A 17713-nucleotide genomic window follows, 5' to 3' on the forward strand; every position below is an offset into this window, starting at 1 on the left:
CTCTGACTCTGTGTGATTTTTTTTGTCTCAATATTGCACAGTTGTCTAATGTTCACATGTAAATTCCAAATTTGTGCCACATATTCTTCATACCAAATTATGTAAATTACTTTTGGTTTATCAGAGTAAATAGTCTTCTCCATTGTAAATTCTTGCACATGCAAAGCTTTTCTCATTATTAGATAATCATGCCTTTCCCTATGATAGCCTTCTTTGGTCCCACAAATCATGATTACTCATAAAGTTTATTTGTATGATGCTATACTAAAGTTGTATTGTACTAATTTATTTCAGTTAACCGTTTCTATTTGAAACAGCCTAAATATAGTTTTCCTGTGAAATGTCTTGAATATTCCAGAAAGATTTTGCTTCATGTCTATTTTATATATATCATCTGTCTGTCTTTTCTCAAGTACTTGGTCCCAAAGATTGGGCCATGTGCTTCTACTGGTGTGGTCCACAATTATGGGCATTGTACTGCATTGGTTTGCCACTATCTGTTGCAGGATAGCTGACCAAGAAATACTCCTGCGCTTATCACCTGCCATGAGGCATATTGGAAAGATCTACAGGCTGACAATCAATCTTTTTGGCCAAGTCATGGATGCAACTTCATGTCATAGAACTCGAACCAGGAGATTCTGGCCCGGAGATAGGGGCGTTACCACTGTGCCACGAGAACTCCCTATGTGTAATATGCAAACTGATCTTCCCATTGCAGTCACAATTAGATGGAGGATTTATAATTGCATGGATAATATGCAAAATGATGTTGACAGGGATCCTGATTTACCAATATTAGCAGCAGCCATGAGTTTGGGAACATTGGAGTTGGTCACCCAGATTAGTCAGCATTGAGAAGGGGTCTCAATATATAGAGTGAAATGCTGAGATCGCAAAGGGAGCCGAGATCCAAGGACACAGCCAACAAGGGTTCTCAGAGTGGTCAGGCAGTTGTCAGGCACTTGCATGATCGCAGAGAAATTATTTTCCCTGAACAGTTGGGATCAGGGAACTCTTTAAAAAAAAACCCTGGAATCTGCAATATTAATGGCATAGTTGGGGTATGGAAGGTCAGTCTTAAGAATGTGTGCATAACAGTAATAAATATTTTAATGGCTATCTTGTGTTGGCTAAATGAGGAAACAAATCCTCATGCATATCGTGAAATATTGATGGAAGCAGTACACATCTTCACACAATCCGTGTCACAGTGTTAATGCAAGAATCAACGAAATGTATAATGCACTAAACAGTAGTTTTCTTATATGTATATGCCCACACCAAAACATTTTCATCCTCTTTCACCATTCCATTGTGCCTTACTCCACTTCTTGAGATCAAGTGTGTTAGCATTAGACAAAACAAGATGCATAGGTTGTTTTATGGCCTGAATTTGAAGACACGTAAACCTGGAAGACTGGAAGTAAATGATTAAGACTCAATCAATGGCCTTAATGAGCAGTGGGGAAAGAAGTGCTTAGCCAACAGTCAGATCCTTCAATGTGTGTGAAGGCAATGCTCCTCCAATCATTGGCTGGCATATTGGGAGAGAGGTGGAGAAATTTCGGCAAATGTGCCAGGATTGGGTTGCTATTAGAATTAATCATTCACAGTAATTTGCATAACTGCAATCTAATGCTGATATATTGTAAGATGCATTGTGCGCATTAACTTCTTCTGACTTAGAACTGAGAGAGAACATCCAAAACTAATGAACCTGTATGGTCCTCACAGGTACTATCTGAACACAGAACGGAGGATCTGACAGTGTTGGGTCTCCAAAATATTAATTCTGGCATCTACTTAGATCATTCTATTATGATATCTTGTTTTATTGAAGCATTACCTTGTTGGACCCACTGAAATAATACAAATAATAAAATGGAAGGAATATCAGGCTAGCTGCAGCATTGTGTCTTGCAAGATTATGGTTTTTGCTTGGTGGTCAACTTTGTTAAGTTTCATGTAGTGTGTCTCAGTATCCTTCTCAGACATGTTAATCTCTGCCACACTTGCTCCACAAGAAGACAGGAGCCTTCGAAAGTGTACAGCTCATTGTGTTGCAATTCCAGTTTGTTATTACCGGGCAAGTCAGACCCCAAACTAAATTTTGGCTTGCTAGATTTTTTTAAAAATTCAGTAAGGTAGTCTGTAACTGAAGTATAAGCATGTAATATTGCATATTTGCATTTAACAATAAGCCAGAGACTTATTTATAAAAAAGAAGATAAAATAGAATAAACCGAAGTATTTACACAGAGCATGTTTGAAAAATTCAAAACAAATGGTAAAAAATATAATCCCAATAATTCCAGTGTGACCACGGAGAGTACTGTTCTCTATCAGCTTCACAGGACTTACTTTAACAAAGCTTCAACTCTCAGTCCTGAGAATCTGACAACCTCTGCAAGGTTTTAGCCAAACTCTTCTAGTCTGCAATGTTTACTAAACTTCCTACCCTGAGATATCCTATTTTAACAATTCTAAACTATTCTTCCTCTTTATCAACTGCAGAATTCCTGAAGAATTACCCAACTGGAGCTGAATAAAATGATTTTTACAAACTAAGGGGGGTTCCTCTGCTCAAAAAGGAAAACGTAAAGTCAATCTCTGACCGTCTAAACCAGAAAAAAACATTTACAGAAGTACAATTTAATGGCTAACCCCCTTCAGAGACTCAAAACCCAAACACCACTCGTTAAATATTAAAAATTCACATTTAAAAGTAAATAAAATTAAAACATGTGTAAATCATGCACCTTACATCACAGTTTACTCCAGTACCTCTGTTGACCAAACTCTTCCAGTCAGCTTCTAGAGACCATGATTATCAGTGACTATCTTATTTATTTCTGTTATTGTCTGCCATCTTCATTGCTTTCATGCAGTTGCTCTTGGAATTGAGGTATGAATGTCCAGGAGATCATGATGATGAGTAATTTCCTGGATTATCCTTGTTGTGATTGTAACAACATCAGCCAGGTGGACCTCATTGAATATGAATTCCCTGATTGAGTCTGATAACCTGGCTCAATCAGGGAGCCCTGGCTGACAGATAAGATTAGAAGTGTGAAGACACCCTGCCACTCTGGGATTTAACTCTGACGAGGCTGTACTAGAGTCAATGACTTTTCATGCATAAGTAAAGGGTGACTTAGCGATGGAATACCAGCCTCTTGGAGTTATTTTAATTCCTGTTGCCGTTCTTACACAAAGGAACAATTCTGGCTACGCTCCAGTCTTCTGGGACCTCTCCTATTGACTGAGGATTGCACAAAAAAAAGATTTTTGCATAAGGTCCCAGTAATTTTTTCACCTGTCTGCTGCAGAATTCCATGACAAATCCCATCAGGTCCTGGGCACTTGTCTACCTTAATGCTTTTCAGTACACTCATACCTCCCTTTCTCATATTGACTTGGATTAGAATATCAATATACCTCTCCCTAAATTCACCATCCACTATGCCCTTCACCTTTGTGAATACCAATGCAAAATATTCATTAAGGACCTCACCTAATTTCTCCAACTCCATGCATAAATTTCCTCCTTTGTCCTTGAAAGGACCTACCCTTGCCCCAGCTACCTTCTTACTCCTTTAATATATGTCTAAAAAGACTTGGGATTTCCCTTAACCCTATTTTCCAAAGACATTTCATGGTCCCTTATAGCATTCCAAATTCCTTGTTTGAGTTCTTTTCTGCTACCTTTATATTCTTCGTGTGCTCTCTCTTCAGTTTCCTAAATCCTATGTATGTTTCCTAGATCAGTTTCCTATGGGTGATTTCTTTTTCTTTTTGAGTAAGCTCTCAGTTTCTCCTAATATGAGTATGTTCTCAAATAATGATATATATCCTAACAAATGTATGTATCAGATTATCAGATGAATTTGAAAACATTCAAACTTAACTCCTTTGGAATATCACCTAATTATTGTCTAGGAGTGAATAATGCCCAAATTTGGTATCACTAAAATGTTTTAGATCAAACAGATTGAATTATCTTCCTTCTGCTTTGATCTCAGTTAGTGATAATGCCAGATTAGTCAAATCTGAGAGAGAAGCCTGGCTTGATAGATCATGTGCTTAGTTTTTACAATTCGTTACTATAGTGGTTAATCACTGAAACATAATCATTGAACATGAGGCTGCCGGTATTCTTAACAACAGAATGCAAGCTTATTATACAAAAGAAAGAAAAGGCTATATATATAAAACATAAGAAAGATTCAAACACAGTACAGCAAAGTTTTAACATTTCCCCAAAACTATCCCTTTACTACTACGGAAGCAGTTTTATGATTCTCTTCAAAGTCCGCTTGCATGAAAATATTGCAATTCTGATGAATGACCTTAACTTTTTCAGTTCCAACACACACGGATTTCTATCCAAATTCTCGTCTCTTTCAAATTACACTAAACCCATAGAACTCTTAAGCTCTCTGATGAAGGGTCTAGGCCCGAAACGTCAGCTTTTGTGCTCCTGAGATGCTGCTTGGCCTGCTGTGTTCATCCAGCCCCACACTTTGTTATCATTAGAACTTTGCAGATGTGACTGGTTCCCCTGGATTAAAACTTGACTCTGCTGCTAACACAAACTTTTTTCCCTTCTAACTGAATGCTTGGTTCTTCTCAACTGAGACTGTGAACCTTCTTTTCTGGAGTAAAAACTGAAAGAATAGCTTTTTGGTCTGTTGTAAACTCAGCAAAAATAAACATTCCATCCATTCACTCTACGTGGGGTGTCCCCAGGCACTTTACTCTAATCATATGTTTTTTTTTAATTGCTGCTTCAGTGACCTGCAGATAGGTTGCTGTTTCAAATCACTTTCTGACTTATTTAAGACAACTGCCTGCTTTCAGATATGTTAACCACATCCACCTGTATTTTAAATCCAGATCCCAAACAAAACATGTAACATGTCTTTTATCACAGTACTACCAACTTCTCATTAGGGTATGCACAAGCTACTGCATGAAGCAGTTAAAACCTGCCAGTTATCAAAGATCACCACTGTTTACAAAGTCATGAATTATCAATATTTTCTTTCTTTTGGGTGTTGTGCACGAGGCCAACATTTACCATTCATATTTACCCTGCCCTATATTTATTGATATCTTTAACACTACAAAACATCCTAAAATGTTTCACATGGCCATAATCAGCTAAAAGTAGCTATAAATCATTAATGAGATTTTGGGAGGTATGATCAAAGCTTAGGATATAGGCAACAATTTTGAATAAGTTTCCAAACAATAGAAGATGGGATGCTAGCTAGTCAGCGGGAAGGTAGTGTGTTAGTTAAATTTGTGATGCTAAAAGCATTATGGTTCCAGCAATAGATGGACAGAGATAGAGACAGGCTACAATGCAGGCAGGCAGTCTCTGTGCTGCAGCTTGGAAACTCAGCACCAATAATCTTAAATAAAACCCAAGTACTGCAGATGCTGAAGATCTAAAATAAATACAGAAAGTGCTGGGGAAACTCAATAGATCTGGCAGCTGAAATGTTTTAGTTTTGTAGCAGTTCCAGGTGAGAAGAGTTTGAACAGAAATTTTAAATAGTTAGAACTGAAAATGTTTAGCATCTCTCGCCACAGATGCTGCCAGACCTGCTGAGTTCTCTAGGATTTTCTGTTTAAATACCTAAAACATCCTATTTTGTCTTTTTTACCTCTGCTGACTGTGCAGCAATCTATCCTGTCAAATATTGTTTGTAATTTTCTGCATGTTCCTCTTATGAAACTATCACAATAATGAAATAGTAGCATCACCAAAACTTCAAAAAGAACAATTCAACCTGTGATAATGACCAGGAAGAACAATCAACTCAGTGGAGAGACTATATAGTTTGTGGTGCGGGTCAAAGATGATTGAGCGAGTAATTAATCTTTTATTTGTCACTTGCCTAAGGCTGAACAGTAATGGAAATTAAATTACAATCTAGCAAAGTGTCATTCTGCACATGGATTGTATCAGTGACTGTTAATTATTTGCCTTATTAGTGGCATTGCTGGCTACAATTACAGACATTCAGGAATCAGCCCCTGAACCTTTCAATTAGATTACTGTCTTGAAAGCATTTCCAAGTAGTCATTATTCCCCATTTAAGTTTACCAACATTTTATTGCATATTATCTTGCTTTGTCAGTTTTTCCTATTTCAGCACTTCCCCCTGCTGTTGGGATATAGTCCCTACAATTATAATCCTCAACTGATGGGTTGAACAAACATTTATATGGGAATGGGAGAAAGACTAACAACTTTTGATGCTGATACCCTAGCTGAATTTATCAACAAAATATTTGCCCATGTGTCCTACAACAAAATTAAGTCCAGTTATCTTTCATATATATTTCCAGTTATCTTTATATATATATTAGAGTAATTGTGAGATATTAATTTTACTGATTACAGTTGATTAGCTTGTGGCCATTGTTAAACCACAAGGTGAGGTTACATGCTGAGATTAGTTTGCAGGATAATTGCATCCTGTTTGTGTCTTTTTCCTTCTGACGGTGCAGTATTTATCATGTCAAATATGACTTCCTCATTTTCTCTATGTTCTTCAAAGATGAAACCTTCAGAATACTGATACAGCTGCTGCAAGTTTTTTAAGCAAAAATTAATCATTTTTTGGTGCAGTGGATAGCATCTCTGCCTCTGGTCCAGAATGCTTAAGTTGAAGCTCCACTCTAGGACTTGATGGTGGAGGAAGGTATATTCGTAACAGACAAACTTTCCAATACATGCTGATGACAGGCGCTAAGGACAGGAGAGATTCCTCATCAACCAGGCGTAGGAGTGAGATGTTTTTCAATAATTAATCAATATGAATTGATTCGCAAATGAATTAAATTGTAATTTATTTGTTTATGGTTAGCAGTAAAACACTTTTTAACAAGGAAGAATAGCCATCTGGCCTTGGTCAAAAGTAAAGTTTGTGATTTTATGGCTATTTGTAGGGGGTCAAGCAAATGTAAATTAAGTTAACAAATGTGGAACAAACACAGAATTTGCAGGAAAAGCTTAGCAGGTCTGGCAATATCTGTGAAGAGAAATCAGTGTTAATATTTCGTGGTCTGGTGACCCTTCCTCAGAACAGGAATGTGAAAGTGGCTTGAGAATGTAGTTGTGTCTTAGAATGGTATAGTTTTGTAACAAAGTATCTAGCAGGCCTCTGTATGTTAATTTGTATGATTATTTTGAACTTCAATTTGTTTTAGTCAGCAACAATTATTGGAGAGCCATAGCTACAGGCTGCAGCGTGTATGTAAACGTGAATGTTGCCACAGGGGATGATTGGCTCAATTGGTTGGACTGTCTCTGTGAATCCATGCAAACAATGCAGGATTCAATCCCAGCAGGATCTGCCTCTTTGCCCTACGTATGGTGGAGATTACAGTGTTGTAGATCACACTTGCCTTCAGGCAGATAGATAAAGAAAATGTTTTCAAGGCAATAATCAAAATTGGTACAATTCAATGTATTCCTTGTGTTAAATTTCCTCTTTCCCTTATCCATTGGGAGGTAAATTTTTAAAGTCTGACATTGTAGTTACCTATAATTATTTGATGAACAAATATAATACAAAAGCATTCAAGAGAGTATGAACATTAGTTTAAAACTGAGTAGTGCAAAAGCCAATATACCAGTCGAATATCTGACCTTGTACAATGGAAACATTTTTCCATCAACTGCAGGAATTTGCTGAACCTTCTTCTGTGGAACCAGGATGATTTACATCTCTTTATTCCATATCTAATCATATCAATAAATATTAAACCTTTTGTAAACATGAGTATGTGACAAATCACCCATAATTCTGCCTTTTCAGATTAATTTATTTCATTAATTATTGCCATTTCAATAATTATTTTTAATTTCCATGTAATATGAGCAGGAGGATTTGTTTTATTCCTGTTTATGAATATGATATTAAACATATCTAAGTCTAAGAGGAATACTTTGTGGCTGATATAGTCCCAGCCCCAGCTCTAACTGAAAAACATACAGCTGGATTTAGCAACATTATTCCCATGCTCTTAATGAGGAAATAAAATCCCAGTGCATATCCCCAAGGCACAAAAAATGCTGAGTAATTGGATGTAAAATTAGCAGGATATTCAAAAGCATATTTCAACAATAAGCATGGAGGTTGCACATTGAAAGGATATAGGAACTGAGTTCCAGAAAGTAGATTAAATAAACTAAATATTTTGCCATCAATGGCAATGCATAGGTGGCTAGAGTGAGAAGACTATACTGCCTGAAGTGAAGATGTCAGGCTGGATGACATTCTTAAGGTACAAAAAATTTGTGGCAGGTTTGGGCAGGATTGATTGGTGTGGTGGGGAGTTTGTAGGTGTAGTTGATAGAAGAAAGATTTATAAAATAAGACAAAGGCCAGAATCTTATCGGGGTCTGTGCAATGCAGACTATATCAAGAGTAATGGCAGAATCAAGATGAGAAGTCATCCGAGGCCAATCTCAACATCAGAAGATCTTGTTTCATCCTTTATGCTTTTTGTAAGTAGTGCAGCAAATTTCTCAATAGGCAGTATAAGTTGCCAATTAAGTAGAATCATTGCTTGTTAAATGCCTTCTTGAAACCCAACTCACCTCATTAATAATTCAGCTTTCTATCTTAGCAAACTCACCAAACAAACTAGATGTCAGGATAGCACAAGATGGCAAAAGAAATAACTCCACAGGTCTGGCAGTATCTGTAGGGGGATGAAAAAAAAGCAGTTTGTGTTTCGAGTCCAGTGACCCTTCTGCAGAAAGTGTGAGTTGATATCTCTCTGCCAGTTCCACCAGACCCACTGAGTTTCTCCAGCAATTTCTGTTTTTGTTTCAGATTTTTAGCATCCATTGTTCTTTGTTTTATTATAGTTGAAGAGCAGTTACCTAGGAGATTCAACTCAGTACTTGCTCTGAAGGACATCTACATTGGACATTGGGCAACAGCACCTCAGGGCATGTTCCATATGTAATGGACATGGATATTGGCATCCAATATGTGCCTGTGCCTAAGAACCTCCAGGGCACATCTCCAATCCACGTACAGGGTGCTTCTGCACTCCAATGCAGCACCTCGGGCTGCTGTGGCAACTATCACTGTAGCAAGGACAGTTTGCATCAGGGTAACACAGGCAGCAAGCTGCGTCTCTGGGTTTTTTGCTCACTGTCATAGTACATATTCATTCTGAATTTACAATACCTCTGTATTGCCTTGCCTTAATGCCTCAGCCAGAGATGTGACGCTGATATTCCTTTTATCTTCCCTTGCCATTTAGTGCAAACATAAAGGAAAGAAGCTTGTCATAGTTGTCAGCAGTTGTCAGTCCAGTCAAGGGCAATAGCTTCTGCTGAAGGAGACCCAGCACAGTATTTGAGACTAGTCCAGGGGATAGGAAATTGACACCCAACCATTCAGTGCAATCAGAGTGGGAATCCTGTCCATGTAAGTGATGAGGAAGGGCATCCCTTTGTATGTCTTGTGTCTTTCTGCCCTAATGGAGCCTGTTTTCCTGAGACTGAGATGGGTGCTAAGGTCTTTGAAAGTAGGTAACAAAGCTATTACATTTGGTGCAGTTGGGAAGGTGTCACAAGTGAGTAGGCAGTGCAGATGGCATACAGAGGTGGTAGTGTTGGTCATTGGGGGTGATTTTGGATGCACCTGTGGGAGTAGTAGAGCATGAAGCTTGGCAAAATGTGAATGCTGTAGCAGAGAGAGACTGAATTTGAATGGTCAGAGATGGGGGCACTTATGATGGCGAAGTTCCTCCTACAGTGCTGGGCATACGTACAGATGACTGAGACTGTCTTAACTCCTGGTGGTTTCCACCCCTAGGAGAAAAGAAAGTCTCACCTCTGCATCTTCCTATCACCAGGTCCTCCATATTCCTGCCAACACAGTGGGTCACCTTTTTCCTTTTGTCTGTCATTTCCAGGCAAATGCCAGGAACCGTGCAGGGAAACTCCAGACTAACAGTACTTGGCAGGGTGTAGAATGTGTTTTTAAACATACTGCAGGCAAATATGCTGGTGAATTTCAAGGTATCTGCTGAGTAGTGAGTTGTTGTAAGAAGGATACATGGTATGATACAAACAACTTCAGATATGAGGAATGCCATGATGCTGTTGGGGTTTAGGTAGCTATTGCGGCAAGTTTAGTAAGAGAAAGCAAGAAAGCCCATTAGGTCTCATGTGGGAAATTCCTCCAAAAAACTCAATGCAATTTGGACATAGCCCCCCAAAAAAACAACATTCAGCCCAAAGATTTAAAACTGGGATTTCGGAGCTCGAGAATTCTGGATCAGCAACACAAGGCAAAAGCATAAATGCATTTTACATAAATGTAATCATCGTTTCTTCAACATCTAATTCTCATTTGACTCCTGCATTGATAATTAATTATTCATTTTAATTTTTATCCATTCTGCAAATGGTTTCAACCAAACAAAAACCAAAATGCCTGAGAAAATTAATTGCCTGGATTGTCCATATATTTTTTCTGTAAAAATCAAATGAGATCTTTTCTCTAAACACATCAGCAATTCATGTTTTAAAAAAGCCAAGAGGATATTGACATTTAATTAAAGCCCTCTAAACCAGTGTAGTATTTTCTATTCAAAGAATCCATTTTTGGATTTTGGGCCAAATTATACACCCAGTAGAAAGCCTGAAACAGTTTCTTACAGTTGAGAAGATGTGTAATACACTGGAGAAATGTTTAATCCTCACACTTGTGCCTTGGAAAAAAAGTTGGTCAGCTGGCACAGATTTCTTCCGCAATTGAGATGCATATTATATGTGCTTTTCACTTTCTATTTTGTAAGCTGACATGCATCATAGATCTTTCAGCACATTGTGGACATCAGAAAGTAGATACTCTGGATTGTTGTCCTGTCCCGCAGAATTTGGTCTGTATTATCAATAGTTTCCAAAATATTTATAGGATATAAAGGGACTATGGGCACTATTCACTTTCCTCATTCAAACTGGAAACAATATTGACAAAAGTAGTGTTGTGATATTGCATCAGGCAAGCATGTATCTTTAAGAGAGTTACATGATGATGTCATGCCATGTTACATTCAAGTACAAAAGTATCAACTTCATCTTAACATTTATTGCTATACTTTGTGATCAACAAAACTGTCAGTTTGTCGACTACTTGAGCCTAGACTATACAAAGTTAGAGTTGTAATATAGTTTGTTGCATTGTAAACAAATATCCTGTTGGTTGTTTTCAGTAAGAACCTTGTCTCTATGTTCATGCAATGAGAGTTAACATACTAGTTTATCGTGTGTTGCTTTTGTGACAATTCACATGCAGCATTGGAACTTTTATAAGACTGCTCAGTCGTTAGCTCTTCAAAAACCCTCTTTAGTTAACTCTAGAAGACAGTTACCATTGTGGCAGCTACATTGCTGAGCCTAAGACAGAGGTTTACAAGCAAGCAACAATCATTTCAAAGTCCTTCACCTCACCCTGCAGCACAACAACCTCAGGGAAGTAAAGTTTTGAGTACATTCCATTCAACTGGAGCACAATCGGTTAATTTCTTAGTTAACATACTTTAGTGGAATAGACCCACTTGTCAAAATACAAGAAAAGCAGCTTCTCAGTCAATCAATACGCAACAGTCGAAATCTGGCAGCTTATTATTAACAGTGCAAGGCAATTCTATTGTAGTTGCAGTTATCAGCCAGCGTGCAAATGTAACAGCCAGAATTGTTCTTTTCAGGACTGTCGTCCATCAAGTCAGCCCTCGATTCCACCATTTTAATTTTTATGAAGAGTCTCACAATGTGAGGACCACGTGCAAAACTCGATTTTCTTTTCTTTCAATACAAACCGTGGCGATCTTAATTTTCATTGAACTCAATGAGATTTCAATTGTTGGTCAGCAACAATCACGGATTTACTGCACTGTATGCGGTCGCAACAGTCTTTCTACCAGGACAGAGAGACTAACAGAAACAGTGGCTGCAGTACTAAGTTAGAGCAGCATATCTCAGTTGGCGACAGCTCAGAAACAGTTCTGAAGTTTCTGAAAACATGTTACAGACACCAGAAAATAAAGAGACCAGGCTCATATACTGCCATTCTGTCTGGCACACACACAAAGCAAGGGAGCTTGTCATCTTTGTTAGCAGGCCTCAGTTAAGCCTATGGGACAGCGTTTGCTCAGTAGTACACAGTAGACTAAGTTAAGGACAACTTGCAGTGTCAGTCCAGGCCCTTTCAAGGCAGTCAGAATATGGATCTTCCCCACATAAGAGATAAAGAACCAAACGACAGGCAGTGTGCCATCCATCTTAGCTTTTTCTTGGCCCTATTGGGTCTGTTTTCTTCCAGGAATGACAGAAAGGCAGGTATCATGGGAGATGAATGAACATGACACAATGTGGGAAGGTGGGGAGGCGCCCTGAGTGAATGAGTAGGCAGCACAGAAGGCCTGCAAGGTTAGTGTTATCAAGGATTGGAGTGGGTGAGGGTGAGGGAGGAAATCGTTGCAGACAATACTGTGAGTGGTTGAGCATAAGCATTAAAGCGAGATGGATACAGTTGCAGAGATAAAGTGAGAGGGAGGAATCAGAGAGAAGGTGGTGGTACTTACGGCAGAGTTTTGAAAGAAATTGACCATTCTCCCGCACCCTCCAGACAGTTGAGACTGATGACAATGTTGGAGCAGGCTGGCAGGGTCTCATGTTGTGGCCTCCATGCCTGGTTTTGGGAAAGGAGGAAGCCCTGTGTCAGCACCATGCTATTCAGCAGGTGCTCCTGGAACATGACTGCAAAGTGGAGTACTAATTCTCCCCCTTCTGCCATGTCTGGGTCACATGTCCGGAACTATGTCAGGCAACTGTGGATAGACCATGCTTGTTCAGGCACACAATGGACTTTTAAAGATGGCACAAGGGCTGCTGGTGAATTCTGGGATATCTGCTGAGTGACAAAATAATCCATGAATGACGAATGCAAAATAGGGTTAGAATTGGATATGAGAAATTCTGCTGGGCTGGAGTATGTAATGAATGAGGCGAGTTTAATAAAATACGGCAAAAGAACTTGGTAGGATTCACAAGACAAACCTGCTAAAACTGCGTGCAATTTGGACTGCAGTAAGTTGTCAAGCTGGAAGCATGAATAAATTTGCAGTGGCCAGTGTACCCTACAGCAATTTGCCATCAGGCATAAGAGGTTAATTAGATTAAATAAAAACAAAAAGCTGTGAATGATGGGAATCTGAAGTAAAAGCAGAAATTATGAGAGAAAATCATCAGGCCTGGCAGCATCTGTGGAAAGCAAATGGAGCCAATATTTTAGGCCCACTAACTCTTTGTCAGAACTGATTGTATCTAGGAAATGGTAGTATCTATGCTGAAAACAGGAGGTGGGGGTATGGAAAAGAAGAGAAGGATAGGTGGAGATGAAGCCTCAGAGAAAAGAGCAGTTGGCAGTCAAAGGGATGAATAATGGTGAGTCAGGAAAAAATAAAAGCAGGTGATAGAGACCATCTACTTCCTCAACTGAGTATTCTCCAGCTCCGTTATTGACAGGGCCCTCAACCAGGTCTGACCCATTTCCCGAACTTCTGCCCTTACCCCTTCTCTTCCCTCCCACAACAGTGATAGGGTTTTCCTTGTCCTTACCTACCATCCCACCAGCATCCATTTCCAGAAGATCATCAGGAACCTTTTCCGCCACATCCAGCAAGATGCCACCACTACCAGTAACATATTCCCCTCCCCTCCCTTGTCTGCCTTCTGCATGGACTGCATCCTCCGGGACACCCTGGTCCACATTTCCTTCACCTTTAACACCGCACCCCCCCGCCCCCCACAGCCCTACAGCACCTTCCCCTGTAACCAGTGATGGTGTAACACCTGGCCATTTACCTCCACCCTCCTGAGTATCCAAGGGCCCAAACATACCTTCTAGGTGAAGCAACACTTCACCTGCACTTCCCAGTTGATCTACTGCATTCACTGCTCACAATGTGGTCTCCTCTACATTGGGGAAACGAAGCGTAGACTGGATGACCACTTTGCAAAACGTCTACATTCCGCTCACAAAAAAAGACCCTGAACTACCCGTTGCCTGCTGCTTTAACACACCACCCTGTTCCCAGGCCAACATGCCTGTGTTTGACTTGCTGCAGTGTTCTAGTGAAGCTCAATGCAAGCTGGAAGAACAACACCTCATTTTCCGCTTGGGCACCCTACAGCCCTCCGAACTCAATACCGAGTTCAATAATTTTAGGGCCTAAACTCTTCCATGTCCCAGCCCCTTACCCCACACACCAGACCTTGTTACCACATAGCCTGCTATTACACACCCCCTGTTGTTAGTCACTAACAGTCCCCATTAACAACTATTCACCCTCCCAGATGGATCATTAGCAACTCCTTTGTCTGTCCAGTGACAATGGGAACTGCAGATGCTGGAGAATCCAAGATAACAAAGTGTGGAGCTGGATTAACACAGCAGGCCAAGCAGCATCTCAGGAGCACAAAAGCTGACGTTTCGGGCCTAGACCCTTCATCAGATGAACTGGGCTAACCACGCAAATACTACAGCTACAAAAGCAAGTCAGAGTCTAGGAATTCTGTGCCAAGTCTCCACAGTGATTGTCCACCATCTACAAGGCACACGTTATGATAGGAACATAAACAAAGTTGCTGGAAAAGCTCAGCAGGTCTGATGAACGGTCTAGGCCCGAAACGTCAGCTTTTGTGCTCCTTTGTCTGTCCAACTGTCTTTCTCTCTCATTGGGTTCTATCCTATCATTTATGCCCTACCCCATGCCCCTCCCCTTTTTTTCTGCTTATAAACTGACGTTTTCCCAACCAGCATCACTTCTGAGGAGGTCACTGGACCCGAAACGTTAACTCTGTTTTCTTTCCTTCACAGATGCTGCTAGACCTGCTGAGCTTTTCCAGCAATTTTGTTTTTGTTCCTATCGTAACATGTGCCTTGTAGATGGTCGATAATCACCATGGAGACTTGGCACAGAATTCCTAGACTCTGACTTTCTTTTGTAGCTGTAGTATTTTTGTGGTTAGCCCAGTTCATCTTCTGGTCAATAACTCCCAGAATTTAATAAATGGGCATTCAGTGTTGGTGCTGCCATTGAATGTTAAAGGTAATGGTTAGGTAATCTCTTCTCAGAGATTGTCATTTCCTGGTACTTAAATGGAAAATGACATTCATGCCACACATCTTCCCAAGCTTGGATGCTGTCCAGGTCTTATTGCACATGGAAATTGGCTGCTTTTTTATTTGAGAAGTGACAAATTCTACTGACATTGAGCTTTCATCAACAAACATCCCTAACAACTGACCTCAAGATGAGCCAAGGGTTATACCCTAAGGAACTCCTACAGCAATGTTTTGGAATTGAGATGATCCTGTGACAACCATATTAATCTTCCTTCCAATTAGGTATGACTCCAAACAGTGGAGAATGTTTTCTGTGATTCTCCTTGACTCCAGATTTGCTGGAGCTCCTTAATGCCATACTACTCAAATGCTGACCTGATGTAAAAGGCAATCAGTATAACCTCACCTGTAGTGTTCAGCATTTTTGGGTCCATGTTTGAACCAAGGCTGTAATTATGTGAGGAGCTGAGTGGCTCTGTAGAACACAAACTAAGCAGTTATTGTTGAACAAGTGCCACTTGATATAAAACATTTTCATTATTTTGCTAATGAGCAAAAGTAAATTGACAAGGCAGTAATTGAGTGGCTTGGATTTTTCCAGTTTTTGTATTCTCAGTGAATTTTCTACATTGCCAGGCAGATATCAGGTTTGTAGCTATACTCTGACAGCTTGGCTAAACTGGCATACAGGTCTTCAGGACTATTACTGGAGTATTTTTAGGACCAAATGGACAAGCAAGCAAATGAAGTCGCTGTAAAAAATGGTCGGTTTGCAAGCAAGGCTTGTACTATAGAAGATGCATTTCACTAATTTGTGCCAGTCATTTTGATCTGGTTTCATGTGTGATACATTATAAACGTGATCTGTAAAAAATTTCCATCTACTGGTGACATGAAACTTCCACATTTAAACAGACTCATACCTCTCATTGGCTGTAGAACAGGCAAGCAACTTGAGAATTCCTTCAGCTTTGTGGCCCTGCACACAGGCAATGCAAGCTTATACTCGTGTATTGTACCATTTCTTTTGAATTGACAAATCCACAGCAGTGAATTTTTTTTATTGTTTGAGCAGCAATGTTGGTTTATCAAGGTGCATTTCAACTAATATAAATAGGTGAGGGTGATGTGCTTGCTCATGATAGCTGTCGCGAAATTGTACCTTTTTAGCATTTACTAATGGTGGTCTCATCAGGTGGCCTTGTGAATTTGCAGAAGGGTGAGATTCTGGGCAGGCTAGACACCTGATATACCTGTACTCTTGTTAATCGCCATGTCAAACTAAATTTTACTGAAGAGTTGCATTGATTGGTAAAGCATTGTACATGGACTAAGTATTATCATCAACAAACTTCCACACTTCATCTGGCACAATATTGCTTCTTCCTGTGTGTGCTCTTGGCCTTCGAAAAAAATCTATTGTTGTACTACGAGAGGGTTACTAGTTTTGACATTTGTTGCAAACATGTTCACAAAAAATATCATGTTTTCCTGACTGAACAATCATGAGATCAAGTGTATCTCTGAGCGAGTTGGATTCACATTTTGTCAGTAGTATGCTTCCATAGATAACTCTTGTGTGGTCAGCGAGGGTCTTGGGGTGCATTTCATTATAAGCAAGAACTATTTGGAGAGGACTCTGACACACAAGTCCGTATCATTCTGTTGCACTGTGTGGATTCATTTTCTAAGTGTTATGTTCACCAAAGTGCTCTTTACATTCCAATTGTTCGATGCTCTACTCTTGAGATATTGTACCTTCACAGATACTGTACAAACCTCTGGTGTGGCCGCACTTGGAGTATTGTGTACAGTTCTGGTCACCGCATTATAAGAAGGATGTGGAAGCTTTGGAAAGGGTGCAGAGGAGATTTACTAGGATGTTGCCTAGTATGGAGGGAAGGTCTTACGCGGAAAGGCTGAGGGACTTGAGGCTGTTTTCATTAGAGAGAAGAAGGTTGAGAGGTGACTTTTTTGAGACACATAAAATAATCAGAGTGTTAGATAGGGTGGATAGGGAGAGCCTTCTTCCTAGGATGGTGACGGCAAGCACGAGGGGGCATAGCTTTAAATTGAGGGGTGAAAGATATAGGACAGATGTCAGAGGTAGTTTCTTTACTCGGAGAGTAGTAAGGGAATGGAACGCTTTGCCTGCAACGGTAGTAGATTTGCCAACTTTAAGTACATTTAAGTCGTCATTGGACAAGCATATGGACGTACATGGAATAGTGTAGGTTAGATGGGCTTGAGATTGGTATGACAGGTCGGCACAACATCGAGGGTCGAAGGTCCTGTACTGTGCTGTAAATGTTCCATGTTCTATAATGTTATGACGGCAAAGTAGACTGGTAAACTTTAAAAATGCATGTAAAGTGAATGGTTAAACAACTGTTATTTAACATTAGAAATATAAGAACATTATCCTTATTTTTAAATATTGAGATATAAAATTGCAAAAGTGAACCATGCAATGACAAATATTTCCTTCACTTTAATTGAAGGGAAGAGCAATTTCTCACTTTTTCAGAAATATG

The sequence above is a fragment of the Stegostoma tigrinum genome, chromosome 7 (genome assembly GCF_030684315.1).
Source record: "Stegostoma tigrinum isolate sSteTig4 chromosome 7, sSteTig4.hap1, whole genome shotgun sequence".
NCBI classification, from domain to species: Eukaryota; Metazoa; Chordata; class Chondrichthyes; order Orectolobiformes; family Stegostomatidae; genus Stegostoma; species Stegostoma tigrinum.